This window comes from Plecotus auritus, assembly GCF_963455305.1.
Source record: "Plecotus auritus genome assembly, chromosome: 5".
Classification (NCBI taxonomy): Eukaryota; Metazoa; Chordata; class Mammalia; order Chiroptera; family Vespertilionidae; genus Plecotus; species Plecotus auritus.
In genome coordinates this window covers 31,824,360-31,840,323 of record NC_137776.1, presented here as the reverse complement: position 1 = coordinate 31,840,323, position 15,964 = coordinate 31,824,360, and positions in this window count along the sequence as shown.

Below are 15,964 nucleotides of genomic sequence, written 5' to 3'. Positions count from 1 at the left end.
ATAAATTCAAAATGGATCAAGGACTTTAAGACGGGAAACCATAAAATACTAGAGGAATCCACAGGCAGAAAATTCTCTGACATATGCCAAAGCAATTTCTTCACTGATACTGCTCCTGGGGCAATGGAAACTAAAGAGAAAATAAATGGGACTACATCAAAATAAAAAGCTTTTGCACAGCAAAGGATACCATCAATAAAATAACAAGAAAGCCCACTGCATGGGAGAACATATTTGCCAATGATATCAACGATAAGGGTTTAATCTCCAAGATTTACAGTGAACTCATGCAGCTTAACAAAAAGAAGATAAACAACCCAATCAAATAAATGGGCAACTGATCTAAATAGACACTTTTCTAAGAAGACAGATGGAAGGCCAAGAGACATATGAAAACCTGCTCAAAGTCACTAATCATCAGAGAGATTCAAAACAACAATGCGGTACCATCTCACACCTGTCAGAATGGCTATTATCAACAAATCAACAAATGACAAGTGCTGGCGAGGATGCGGAGAAAAAGGAACCCTCGTGCACTGCTGGTGGGAATGCAGACTGGTGCAGCCACTGTGGAGAACAGTATGGAGTTTCCTCAAAAAACTAAAAATGGAACTCCCATTTGACCCAGTGATCCCACTTCTAGGAATATATCCCAAGAAACTAGAAACACCAATCAGAAAGGATATATGCACCCCTATGTTCATAGCAGCACAATTCACCATAGCTAAGATTTGGAAACAGCCTAAGTGCCCATCGGCATATGAGTGGATTAAAAACCTGTGGTACTATACAATGGAATACTATGCTGCGGTAAAAAAGGAGTTCTTACCATTTGCAACAACATGGATGGAGATGGAGAGCATTATGCTAAGTGAAATAAGCCAGGCAGAAAAAGATAAATATCACATGATCTCACTCATTTGTGGAATATAATGAACAACATAAACTGATGAACAAAAATAGATCCAGAGACAGAGAAACATCAATCAGAATGTCAAACCTCAGGGAAGGAAGTGGAGGGTGGGGGTAAGGGGGAGAGATCAACCAAAGGACTTATATGCATGCATGTAAGCCTAATCAATGGACACAGACAACAGGGGGGTGGGGGCATGAATGAGAGGTGGGGGGTAATTGGGGAATAAGGACACATATGTAATACCTTAATCAATAAAGAAATTAAAAAATAAAAAATAAAAAATAAAAACTTAAATACATACAAATTCAAAGTAAACCTAAGACTGGAAAACAACTTACTGAAAATCTAATTTTGAAAGTGTTTCTTAATTAACAACTAAGAGAAAATAAATCTCAGAAAGATGAAAACCAGGTACCCCTCTCTGACATAAAACTAGTTGAGGAAATACCATCCTGCATTGTAAAACTAGTTCATAACACATATGATGTGGATTAATAATCGTCTGATAAAGTATAAACTGAGGATTTCACAAGAGTGTTGATAATTTCTCCTGGGATTTTTTACTTTGTGTCAATATAAACCTGTCTATGCTATTATTGTTCATAGTAAATAACTTCAGGGATCTGAATTTCATAAATTGCTGCTATTTCCTGTGAAGGACATTTTAAACCCGGGTATATAATTCTAGTTCTTAGTTGGTCTTTTTTTTGCTCTAATAATAATGTTTTAATTGACATTTTGTATTTCTAAAATTTATGAAGATTCATAAGCTTTCTTTTCTCATACCAGAAGAGAATCACTGGCACTTCCCACTACCCAACATGAATCAGAAAATAATAATGTAAAATAGTATTGAATACTGTGTAAAAAAATGTTTGGTTAACGATAGAAGATGAAGAGAAGCATTTTTCTTCTCTTGTATTGAGAACTTCACTAATGATAATAAAGGAACTGGGTTCACAGTGACAAAGGGAATGGTGGGACAATGAGTAGATGAGAGATTTCAACCAACATCTATAGGACTAAATGCGGTCAAAGGAGCAGTAATCGCTATTGTAGGTGGAGGATGCTCCCAGTGATCAGGAAAGCAACCAGTGTACCCTGTGGATCCTGAAGAGGATTGAGGATTGCAAGGGAAATAATGTGCTGAAAACTGACTTTTTATTTGAAAAATGAAGTACAGAGCAGTGCATCCTCTACCCCACAACCTACAAGCTGACCACCTGCGGCCTCTGAGGCAAACATTACTATTTTTCTATCAGCATGTTACTGTTGCCTGTTATTGGATTTTATGTATGGAATAATACATCATGTATGCTTTTGTGTCTGACTTCTTTTGCTCATCATCCATGTGGTTAGATGATTAGAAGTTTGTTCTTTTTATTGCTGAGTGGTATTCCATTGTGTATATCTACCACAATCTATTTGTTTTCTTATTGATGGACATTTGGGTTGGTTCTAGATTGGGACTATCCTATCTAATAAAAGAGTAATATGCAAATTAACCATCACTCTGCTACATCCACAAGCCACGCCAACCAGCCAATCAGGAGCAAATATGCAAATAAACCCAACCAAGACGGCTACAGCCACAGAGAGCAGGAGGGAGGCTTGGGTTTCCCCGGCAATGGAGGAAGCCAAGCTTTCCACCTGCCCTTGCTGGCCTAGGCCTCCACTCAAGGCTACAAAGTTTCAATGGTAGAAGATACATAAAACCAAACAGAAATGGCTGTCGCCACGGAGCAAGCAGAAGGCTTGGCTCTGCTCAAGGCTACAAAGTTTCAATTGTAGAAGATAAATAAACCCCAGATACCAGGGCCTCCGCTTGGGTCGCCAGGGAGCGTGGCCAGCCTGCAAACCACCACAGGCCCCTCGCCCAGGCCACTCCACGCCCCAAGGGAGCCCCCACACTGATCCGGGACACCCTTCAGTGCAAACCAGCTGGCCCCCACCCATGCACCAGGCCTCTATCCTATCTAATAAAAGAGTAATATGCAGATTGACCATCACTCCAACACACAAGATGGCTGCCCCCATGTGGTCAAAGATCCTCCCCCATATGGACACAAAATGGCCACCACAAGATGGCCAGCAAAGGAGGGCATTTGGGAGGGACTAGGCCTGCAAGGGAGGGCAGTTGGGGACAATCAAGCCTGCAGGGGAGGGCAGTTAGGGGTGACCAAGCCAGCAGAGGAGGGAAGTTGGGGGGGACCAGGCCTGCAGGGGAGAGCAGTTGGGAGGGACCCAGGCCTGCAGGGGAGGGCAGTTAGGGATGACCAGGCCTGCAGGGGAGGGCAGTTGGGGGGGACCAGGCTTGCAGGGGAGGGCAGTTGGGGGGGACCAGGCCTGCAGGGGAGGGCAATTAGGGGCAAACAAGCTGGCAGGGGAGCAGTTAGGCATCAATCAGGCTGGCAGGGGAGTGGTTAGGGGGTGATCAGGCTGGCAGGCAGAAGCAGTTAGGGGCAATCAGGAAGGCAGGCAGGCAAGCATTTGGGAGCCAGCAGTCCTGGATTGTGATAGGGATGTCCGACTGCCCGTTTAGTGGATAATTGTTCACTGCCCACTGGGATCGTGCCTAAACGGGCAGTCGACATCTCTCGAGGGGTCCCAGATAGGAGAGGGTGCAGGCTGGGCTGAGGGACACCACCCCCCCCCATGTACAAATTTCGTGCACCGGGCCTCTAGTCTTACCTAATAAAAGAGAAACATGAAAATTAACCATCACTCCGCTACGCCCACAGCCAATCAGAGTTAGTATGCAAATTAACCCAACAAAGATGGAGGTTAATTTGCATATGCAGGCGCAGAGCAGCCAGGAAGGGCGTGACGCCTGCTATGAGGGGAAGGGGGGCGGAGGAGGGAACTTCTGGAGCCATGCTCCTGACAGAAGCAAGGACTTGCTGACTCCCCTGGACTTGCTGGCTCCGGGCGGGCTGGGAGCGGGGACATGCCGGCTCCCTGGCGGCCAGGGAGTGGGGACTTGCCAGCTCCTCGTGGGCTGGAAGTGGGGACATGCCGGCTGCCAGGTGGCCAGGGAGTGGGGACTTGCCGGCTCCTGGTGGGCTGGGAGTGGGGACATGTCGGCTGCCGGGCGGGCTGGGAGTGGGGACTTGCCAGCTCCTGGATGGGCTGGAGAGTTGGAACTTGCCAGCTCCCGGGAGGGCCAGGTAACTGGGACTTGCTGGCTCCCGGGTGGGCCTGGAGCGGGGACATGCCGGCTCCTGGACGGCTGGGAGTGAAGCCAGGGGAAAGAAGGCCTATTCTTGCACAAATATAGTGCAATGGGCCTCTAGTTATGAATAAAGCTGCTGCCTTGTAAAGCTCTTTGGTAGCATAATGATTCTATAACTTTTGTATAAATAACCAGAAGAGAAATTTCTGGATGATTATGCAGGAGTATGTTTAACCATTTTAGAACCAGCCAAATAGTTTTTCAAAGTTTGTGAAAGTAGCCATGCTAATACATGTGGTTCAGTATTAATTTTTATTTTTTAATGATTAATGATGTTTTCACAGTTTCACATGTTTGGAAATTCATTGGCAATATATCTTCTTTTGTGAACTTTTCATTGACTGATTGCCTATATATGTACTTGGGTTATCTTTTACTTATTGATGTATAGGACTTTGTTAAACAAAACAATGTTTTGACTGATGTATAAATGAATAATTTTTCAGACTGTGGCCTGCATTTACTTTTTGACCATATCTTTTGATCAGGAGAAAATTTTAATTTTTTTTTAAAATATATTTTATTGATTTTTTACAGAGATGAAGGAAGAAGGATAGATAGTCAGAAACATCGATGAGAGAGGAACATCGATCAGCTGCCTCTTGCACACCTCCTACTGGGGATGTGCCCACAACCAAGTTACATGCCCTTGACCGGAATCGAACCAGGGACCCCTCAGTCTGCAGGCCGATGCTCTATCCACCGAGCCAAACCGGTTTTGGTGAAAATTTTAATTTTGATGAAGTATTATCATCAGGTATTTTTCTTTTGTGGTTAGTGAATTTAATGTATTATCTAAGAAATCTTTGTTTATTCTAAGTTAATGAAAATATTTGAAAAGCAATTTACAATATATAAGAATGCATATATTTGTGGGTATTCTATTCTATACCATTAATCTCTTTGTTTATTCTTATGCCAATAGCATATTGGCTTGAGTACTATAGCTTAGAAAAAGTCTTAAAATCAATTATGGAAATATTGTCTTGGACTTGCTAGGTCCTTTGGTTGTCCACATATCTTTTATAATCAGTTGGCCAATTTCTACTTGAAAAGTTTTTTTAATTTTTATTGGATTTACATTGAGCATATAGATAATTTTTTTGAGAACTGATATGTTAACAATTCTGAATTTCCAATCCTTGAACATGGTATAACTCTCCATTTATTCAGTTTTCTTTAATTTGCCTAGCACTATTTATAGTTTTCAGTATAGAAGTAATGCACGTTTTTTATGAAACTTACTTCTGGTTATTTTATGCTACTTTAAATGGTATTGCTTTTTAAATTGCTTGTTATTATTATTATATGGGTTTGGAATTGGTTTTGAAAGTATTAACTATGTATTCACAACTTGCCTAAATTCATTTATTAGTTCTAATAAAGTATTGTAGATTCCTTTTGGCTTTTATAGAAAATATTCATGTCATTAGCAAATAAAACTCTTACTTATTCTTTTCCAACAATTATTTATTTTTCTTGTCTTATTACAGTGGTTAGGAGTTTAAATATAATGTTGAAGAGAAGTGATAAGCATGAACTTTCTTGTCTTGTTTCCAATCTCAGAGAAAAAGCATTCAGTATCATAATTATGATATTTGCTGTATGTTTTTTACAGGGAAGTTCTGTTTATTTGTACTTCACTGAGAGTTTTATGATAAAGAGATATTAAATATTATAAATTGCATCTACTGAGCTATTCATATGGTTTTTCATCTTTATACTTTAATATTCAATCGATTCTTATTGATCTTTAGAGTCTTCTCTTAAGTAAGTACAACTACAATTCAACAGTAATTTGAGGATATTCTCCAATAAATGAAAGAAGGGATAATATTAAAAGGGTTACCTCAGGACAGACAAGGATATTGTTGAAAATAAGAGAACACTTTTAGAAACTCTAATATATTTAGAGAGATTTGAAAATACATATTGTACCCCCAAATGCAAAAAAAAAAAAAAAAAAGAAAAGGTTTACAGAGAAAGAGATAGTGGTTAGAAATTTGTTAATTTTTGGATATTCACTAAAATGATTGTAAAAAAAAGTACAGGAGATTTCCTAGAAAATTAAGTAAACAGGTTAAAAGGGAAAACATTACTTTCTTTCTCTGCATCATACACTGCTTTTCTGCATCAATTTTTATACATTAATATGTTGCAAAAATTCTCTGTCATCTAGTATGATTCTAGTTTGTTTATTTGTTTATTTATTTATTTCATGTAGAATATTGTGCATTACACTCTCACTCTTAGGAAAATACAATAGGATGGATTGCAGAAAAACAGAAAAGCAAACTGAAATGAGAAAGATGTGAAAATAAGAAGGCAATGAATTCAACCTTGGAGACATTAAAGAGAAATCCAAGATGGCAGTTCAGCAGCAGACAGAGAACCCAGTTGTCTCTGATTGAAAAAGGTGATGATTATAGCACATAGATAAGTGCAACAAATGACAGCAATGTCATAAGGGATGAAAAGCAGTAATTGGAAATACTGTTATAGGGTGCCTGAGCTACAGGTGAAGTGGCATAAATTGTATGTTTTGAACTTCAGGCTGCTACTAAAAACATTCTAAAAGAAGTACCTGTTAGAATGGCTATTATCAGAAAGACAAAAAACAAACAAACAAACAAAAAATATAGGTGAGGATGTGAAGAAAACAGAATAATTGTTCACTGTAGTGGTAATGTAAATTGATGCAAACACTATGAAAAACAGTATGGCGTTTCCTCCAAAAATTAAAAATAAAACTACCATATGATCCAGCAACACACTTGTTTTTGTTTTGTTTTTCTTTGGTGTTTTTTTTTTTTTCCCAAAAAATGAAAGCACTAACTCAAAAAGATATATGCACCCTTATGTTCATTATAACATTATTTAAAACTAGAGGCCCAGTGCACAAAATTCGTGCACGGGGGAGGGGGTTGTCCCTCAGCCCAGCCTGCATCCTCTCCAATCTGGGACCCCTCAGGGGATGTCCAACTGCCCATTTAGGCCCAATCCCAGTTGTTTCGGGCCTAAACAGGCAGTCGGACATCCCTCTCACAATCTAGGACTGCTGGCTCCCAACTGCTTGCCTGCCTGCCTGTCTGATTGCCCCTAACCACTTCTGCCTGACAGCCTGATCACCCCCTCACTACTCCCCTGACAGCCTGATCAATGTCTAATTGCTCCCTTACTGGCCTGGTTGCCTCTAACTGCCCTCCCCTGCAGGCCTTGTTCCCCCCAACTGCCCTCCCCTGCAGGCTGGGTCACCCCCAACTGCCCTCCTCTGCTGGCCTGGTCACCCCTAACTGCCCTCCCTTTCAGGCCTGGTCCCTCTCAGCTGCCCTCCCCTACTGGCCATCTTGTGGTGGCCATCTTGTGTCCACATGGGGGAGGCCATCTTATGTGTTGGAGTGATGGTCAATTTGCATATTACCTCTTTATTATATAGGACTAGAGGCCCGGTGCCCAAAATTTGTGCACAGGGTGTGGGGGGGTGTCCCTCAGCCCAGCCTGCACCCTCTTCAATCTGATAACCCTCGAGGGATGTCCAACTGTCCGTTTAGGCCGGATCCCCTAAACGGGCAGTCGGACATTCCTGTCACAATCCAAGACTGCTGGCTCCCAACCACTTGCCTGCCTGCCAGCCTGATCACCCCTTAACCACTCCCCTGACAGCCTGATCAATGCCTAACTGCTCCGCTGCTGACCTGATTGCCCCTAACTGCCCTCCCCTGCTGACCTGGTCACCCCTAACTGCCCTCCCCTGCCGGCCTGGTTGCCTCCAACTGCCCTCCCCTATAGGCCTGGTCGCCCCCAACTGCCCTCCCTTGCCAGCCTGGTCAACCCTAACTGCCCTTCCCTGCTGGCCTGGTTGCCACTAACTGTCCTCCCCTGCAGGCCTGGTTGCCCCCAACTGCCCCCTTGTATGCCTGTTCCCCTCCAAATGCCCTCCCCTCTGACCATCTTGTGTCCACATGGGGGCAGCCATCTTTGACCACATGGGGGTGGCCATCTTGTGTGTTGGAGTGATGGTCAATTTGCATATTACCTCCTTATTATATAGGATAGCCAAGATATGGGGGTGGGGGGTGAGTGTTCACTGATGGGTGAACGGATAAAGAAAATGTGATACACCTAGCCTGTGTGGCTCAGTTGGTTGGAACATTGTCCCATGGACCAAAAAGTTGTTGGTTTGATATGTGGTCAGGGCACATATCTAGGTTGTGGGTTCTGTCCCCGGACAGGAGGTCACTGATTGATGGTTCTCTCATACATTGATGTTTCTCTCTCCCTCTCTCTCTCTCGCTCTTCCCCTCTCTCCAAAATTAGTAAAACATATTCTCAGGTGAGCATTTGAAAAAAAAAAAGTGGTATATGTATATAATGGAATATTATTTAACTGTAAAACAGAATGAATGCAACAACATGAATGGACTTCAAGAGCATTATGGTAAGTGAAATAAATCAGACAGAGAAAAATACACGTGATCTCACTTATATGTGGAATCTAAAACAAACAAACAAAAAACAAGCACATAATACAGAGAATAGATTGGTGATTGCCAGAGACAGTGGGTGAAGAGTGGTAAAATTAGTAAAGTTGGACAAAAGGTGCAACTTTCAGTTATAAAATAAATAAGTCATGGTGATGGAATGTACAGCATAGAGATGAAAGTTAATAATACTGTATTGCATATTTAAAAGTTGCTAAGAGAATAGATCTCATAACTTCTAATCACAAGAAAAAAATTGTGTAACTATGTGTGGTGATGGATGTTAACTTGACTTATTCTGTTCATCATTTTACAATATAAATAAATATTGAATTATTATGTTGTTATACACCTGAAATTAGCATAATGTTATGTGTCAATTACACTTCAGTAAGAAAAGAAAAAGTTAAGGATCTTGAGAGGGGGAAATTATATTGTTCGGGATTTTCTAAGTGAGCCCAATGTAATCACAGGTGACTTTATAAGTTGAAGAAGGATGCAGAAAAATTAAAGTCAGAAAGAGATTTGAAGATGCTATGTTGCTGGCTTTGAAGATGAAGGAAGTGGCCATGATCTCATGAATGCTGGTGGCTTCTAAGGCTAGAAAAGGCAAGAAAAAGAGTCACTCCTATGAGCCTCCTGAAAGAATTCAACCCTGACAATACTTAAATTTAGTCCAGTTTTATTAATTTTGTAGTTCAGACCTCCATAAATGTAAGATGATAATTTTGTGTTATTTTATGCCACTAACTTTGGGGTGATTTTTTTTTTCAATAAATTGAATGTATATGTTATGAATGGAGATAAGGTAGAATGATATAGAATGTTAAAGTAAAACTAGAGAAGGCAGAAAAAGAGGAGGGGAAAAAGGAATACAATGAATAAAGAACGCTTACAAACATGGTGGATATTAATCCAGCTCAACTGAATAACAATGGCAGTAAATGAACCAGCAATTCATAGAAAATTGATGGCCATTTTAATGGCCTATAGACATGAAAAAATGTTCAACCTCCCATATAATCAGGAAAATGCAACTTAAACCAAGATGGAACTTTTAATCCATCACTTTCACAATGTTTGGTGTGGGGAGATGGCTCATCTTATTTGCTTTTTGTATGAGGATGTATCGGTTCAGCCATGTTGAAAGGCAATTTAGCAGGATCTGTAAACAAGTAAATATTATACCTTTGTTTCAACGATTTCATCTTTTGGTGTTTGACACAAGCTTATATAGTACATGTTTCCACCACTTCCTGGTAAAAGTGAACAATTGAAAAGAACCTGAATGTCAGTCAGTAGAGGGGGAAATGGTTTAGAATTTTGATATAGTAAGCCTGGAATAGTATCTGATAAAAAGAATGAGGTAGGTCTATGTGTTTGTTAAAAAGATCTCTAAACTACTTAATATTAAAATATGTAAAAATACAGAAAGTATATACAATACTACCTCACTTATTAAAAAACAGGAACACAATTATGCATTTAGGAAGATAAGTTATATGTGTAAATGTACAAAGAAAGGTGTAGAAGGCTATGTGCACAGCACTTAACAGGGCCAGATTGGAAGCTGCAGCGGGAGTGGAGGATGAATAGGACTTTTTTCCCTCTACATACATCCATATCATTTGAAATTGTATGACTAAAAATATATAATATATTTCTTTTGTATTAAAATTTTAAAAATTAAATATATTAAGTAATGTTATTTCTGAACCCAATACTAGAGAAAAAATTGGATTTCTAGACCTTTCTTTGTAGAGGCCTCTCCACAGGTCAGGCATGAGACCACACACACCATCATGTGACTGAAAATAAGTCAGGTGGTTATCCTGAATTTTAGATTTTTTTAAAACTACCTTCTTTAAAATGGCCCAGAAGAAACCTGAGGAAAATGAAAGGGTTCAGAGGTCATGAGGGGAAAAAAACAAATCACTTTCTCAGAGCATCAGGAAGGACAGCCGAGTCCAGATGGCCCACCAGCTGAGCAGTAGCTGGTAAGACAAGAGTCCTGTGGGTTGTGGCAGCTGCACTCACACCAGCAGTTGTCCCTCTGCAGTTTAAAGATCCAACTTCCTCACTCGTGTTCCTGCATTTCATTACATTGCACACAAGTGTTCTTATAAAGCAGGATGAGGTCAAGATTTAGAGGAGTGTCTAATGACACTAAAACAGCAGCACAGCCAGAGAGGAAGTTAAGGAAAAGGAAACAGAAACTGACCTGGTGCTGAGGTTGGTGCCCTCACTGGCCATTGTCCTGCCCTGTGCCCTGCCTGGGCCTCTGAGCCCTGCCATGTCCCCGGCTGGGGACCAGTGTGGCTGCCAGCCTTGACAGGAAGTGAGTGAACTCACACCCAGAGAAGACTCCAACCAAATGGGGAAAAGGGAAGTGAAAATAACTACCACATGCAGTCATGTGTTATCTCCCTCCTCCTGCATCCCGGGGGTGGTTCTCAGCCATCAGGACATATGGCAGCAGGAATGGATGACAAGGAGGGACAGTCAGGAGCTGGAGGCCAAGGGAGTAGGACCTCCAGGGAGAGTAAGGCCAGCTGCCAGAGGTTCATTCATTTGTGCAAAGACGTCAAAAACATCATGGGATTCCCCCTGTTCCCAGCTGCCCCAACCTTCTAAGGTGGTGAAGAGATTATGAGACTAGAATCCCGGTGCACGAAATTCTTGCATTGGTGTATGTGTGTGTGTCCCTCAGCCCAGCCTGCACCCTCTCCAATCTGGGACATCCCTCTCATAATCCAGGACTACTGGCACCCAACCACTCACCTGCTTGCCTGCCTGATTGCCCCTAACTGCTTCTTCCTGCCAGCCGATCACCCCCTAACCACTCCCCTGCTAGCCTGATTGACGCCTAACTGCTCCCCTGCTGGCCTGATTGCCCCCAACTGTCCTCCCCTGCAGGCATGGTTTCCCCCAACTGCCCTCCCCTGCTGGCCCGGACCCCTAACTGCCCTCCCCTGTAGGCCTGATGGCCTCCAACTGCCCTCCCTTGCAGGCCTGGTCCCTCCCAACTGCCCTCCCCTGCTGGCCTGATTGCCCACAACTGCCCTCCCCTGCTGACCATCTTGTGGTGGCCATCTTGTGTCCACATGGAGGCAGCCATCTTTGACCACATGGGTGTGGCCATCTTGTGTGTTGGAGTGACTGTCAATTTGCATATTACTCTTTTATTAGATAGGATGGGCAGTGAACTCCATGTTGCCCCTTGCCCTTGTGGAGATGGCTGTGGGGAAAGACAGAAACTACAAATCTTCACTGAGGCCTTTGGAGAGCCTGCAGCCAACTGAATGGTTTCCAGTGTTTGGACGTGGGCTGGAGAAGCAGACAGTATGTAGACTATACATTGTAGAGGGATGGATTCCACATTTGATCTCTGAGTCTGACTTCCTCCAGCTGTATCTAAGGGTTCTCACCCAATTACATTTAAGATACAGGGGAAGATTCTACCCACTCTCCATATATGTTCCTTCTCCCCCCCCCCCCCAAAAAAAAAAGTGAGTATCAGTCTCATTGGGACAGATTTCAGGACCCTGATGAGGACATCGGTACCAGTGGGCAGGGTCTCTTGTGTGTCCCAGCAGCTGCACACACAAGGATCTCCCTTCCCTCCAGCTGGACCTCTGTAGCACACAGCTGTCACATGCTTCTGCTCTCATGGTGCTTGGGGCCCAGACAAGGTCTCACACAGACCACACCAGCTTTTTCTAGTGTCCCCTCTCTCTCCTCTGTCCATGGGAAGTAGGCTGACTAGGCCACCACCATGCTGGGTTTTGGCATAAATATGCCAGTTTAGAGTCACCAAGATCACCACATGAATTGGGGGCTGATAGCAGTCAGCTGGCCGGGAAATCCACAGGGTCCAGCCTCCTAGGTGGACACCCCAAACTGGGGCTGCCTTGGCCAAGGGAAGGACACGTTCCTGTGGGGCCAGAGAGAGTTAGGCAGCACCCCACTCTGTGAACAGCAGTGGTTTCTGTGGGAACTGGAGGTCTCTGTGGAGAAAGCAAAGGTTTTTGTCCAGAAAACAATGTCAGACCCACCTGGTTAGGAATGCGATGAGACCATCTTCAGAAGCAGGTTGAATCCTGGACAATCTGCTGGGCTGATATGGAGGGAAGAAAGGAGGGCCTGGGACATTGTGCATGGTAACAGGGGCACTGACAACAGAGACCATTTCTGTTGTCAGGAAGTACCTGAGCTAGGGGCCTGGAAACCGGAAGAGCAGGAGAGGCAGTGACTGAGGAGGGGCAGGGGATGGAGGACATGCCAGGGAGATGGGCTTCCTCAGCTTCACTAGGAGCAGCTTCTATTCAGATGTCACTAGTTGGCTGAGTCTCCAGCCTGGGAGACCCTATGGGGACAGGGTTTGTCCTTGAGAGGAGGGAGGGAGTCACAGATCTAAGAATTCAGGGGCAGGAGGAAGCGGAGGCAACAGCATCAGCAGCCACTGGCCCAGAGGATGAAGACCTGGCAGCTCTGTGGATGCAGAAATGGAGAGGAGGGGCACCTGGGACCCAAGTGGGAGCACTCGGGCCCCACACCAATGTCCCCTTCTGGGAGGTGGCCCATCAGTCAGCAGGACTCATGGCCCCCCTGCCCTCCCTTCTTCCTGGGAGACTCTGAGGCTGGGAGTTCTGTGAAGGTGAGTCTGCTCCTTGGTGGGTCTCCCTGGGTTCATCCTGCTGGAGGGGCCAGGGCTCTGTGCTCCTCTTAGCTCCAGTGCAAGGGACAGTGGCCTGGGGATGTGGGGAATGTGTGTGATTGACTAGAGCAGCCTGGGGACTTGAGGCTAAGCCCCATTCTGGGATCCAGACTTAGGAATTCTTTTTGTAGCCCCCATCTACACCATGACCCTTATCCAGCTTTTACCAGGAAGAAAGCTGATTTTTGTAAAAAAATATTTTTATTGATTTCAGAGAGGAAGGGAGAGGGAGAGATAGAAACATCAATGATGAGAGAGAATCATTGATTGGCTGTCTCCTGCACGCCCCCTACTGGGGATGGAGCCTGCAACCCGGGCAGTGCCCTGACTGGGAACTGAACCAGGGACTTCCTGGTTCCTTGGTGGATGTTCAATCACTGAGCCAGGCTGGCCGGGTAAGAAACCTGATATTTTTAACCCCATCTCTGTCTCACTTTTTGCCTGTCAGTTGGTTTGGAACTCAGGTAAAGGAAACTTGGGGTGGGAGGCTGGCGGGGGGAGTTGTACACAGATTTTGTGGTTCTTCCCATGATTTTCTTCTTTCTGAAATTTCCCTCCCCAAAAAGCCTGGGGATCTTTGGCTTCTTCCCTGGCTCAGGTGACCAGAAAGATAGTCGACTTTCTTACCAAATTTTGACCATCTCATGCAAACCTGTGGCTGCTCACCCAGCTGGGGGATAATAAGCAGGAAATACCTTGTACTGCCTGCTTCTGAGATGGACTTCCCTCCGCAGTGCGCTGCCTTTGTTCATGGTCCAGAAGCCTCAGCCAGCTGTTCTCTGAATATTGTCCTCATAGGGATGTCTACCCACCCAGTTTACACAGAGAGAACAGGAGAATCCCTGGCCCCTCCTTCCAGACAGAAGGCACTTCTCTCTAGCAAAGCAGAGCAGGGCATGTGCTGATGCCCAGAGAAGCCACTCTGGGAGGTTCAGGCTGAGGGGTGGTTACCAAGAGCCCCTGGACCTCGGGAGCTCCAGGTCCTCCTGCAGCCACACTGTCCCAGGTAAGACCACAGCTGAGCTCCCTAGCATCATAAGAAGCAGCTGGTATCTGAGTCCAGGTAAATGGGACTGAGCAAATGACAGGCTTAAGTGGCCTTCCTTGCCCTAGGCTGTCTAGTGGAGTGGGGTGGAAACCCTACCTACTAGCATAATGACCAACTCAGCCTTTATCTCTGTAGCACAGGAAAACAGGACCACAGTTCCATTAAGGAATCCCCAGGCTCTGTGGCCCCTCTGACTGGCCTGGGACTGCCCCATCCTTACTGTTAGGTTTCTGGGCCCACCTCTGGGGGTCCTCTGGATAGGTTGTGTCGATCAGTCATATTTTCCTTGGCCAGCCAGCCTCCTCCCCTTCCCTAACAGCACCCAGTTTTCTTTTAGCAGATGACTTCTTCCTGTGGTGTGCACCAGTGGAGGGATTGTTCATCATATTGGCCCTTGAGCCAGCCAGGGCAGCCAGGCTCTTTGAGATGGACTCCGATAAAGTTCGTTAAGAAATTAAAAGAATAGTTGGGAAACATTAATCAAAACTATAATGAGCTACCACCTCACACCTATAAGAATGGCCATGATCAATAAGACAAGCAAAATAAATGTTGGAGAGGTGATGGGGGAAAAGGAACCCTCATTCACTGCTGGTGGGAATGTAGACTGGAGATTCCTCAAAAAATTGAAAATAGAGCTACCATACGATCCATCAATCCCTTTCTTGGGTATATACCTGAAAACCTCAAAATCTTGTATTCACAAAGATATATACACCCCTATGTTCATTGCAGCATTATTCATGGTGGCCAAGACATGGAAACAACCAAAGTGTCCTGTGATAGAGAACTGCATAAAGAAGATGTGGTACATATACACAATGGAACACTACTCAGCCATAAGAAAGAATGAAATAGTGCCATTTGCAACAACATGGATGGACCTTGAAAATGTTATGTTAAATGAAATAAGTTAGTCAGCAAAAGCAAAGAACCATATAATTTTGCTCATATGTGGGATATAAAACTGAAACTTATGAACACAAACTGCAATGTAGTGGTTGCCAGAGGGAAGGGGGTGGGAGGAGAAGGGGGTCCTAATATATGGTGACAGAAGTTGACTTTGGGTGGCGGGGACATGGTACAAGATAAAGATTTGTAACATAGAAACCCACACCTGAAAGCTATGTGTTCATGTTGACCAATGTTACCCCAATAAATTTAATTTTTTAAAAAAGGAATAGAAACCCTCTCCTTGCCTAGCTGCCCCACCTAGGTCTTGCCTATTGAGTCATGCTGTGAGGACTCTGCATATTCTCTATTCAAGCAAGAAGGGAGGCTGGGTAGGGGGTCTGTCTTACAACAAAGGGCAGGAGACTCCTTTGCATGTGAGTGGGTTCAGAGGTACCTGGAGTTCGGAGCTCTCATGTACAACTTCTTAGAAACCCCCATTCTGAGCTTCAGGGCTTCACTCCTATATCAGGGCCCTGACTGGAATAGAGGCCCAATTGGGCTTAGAATTCAGCCTACTGTGAAGTTCTATAATTCTTAAAATTAGGGCCTGTTTTAGGCCTAGAACTATTGTCTTCCAGCTGCATGTATGAGGATCTCTTTGTTTTAGGTGGTGACT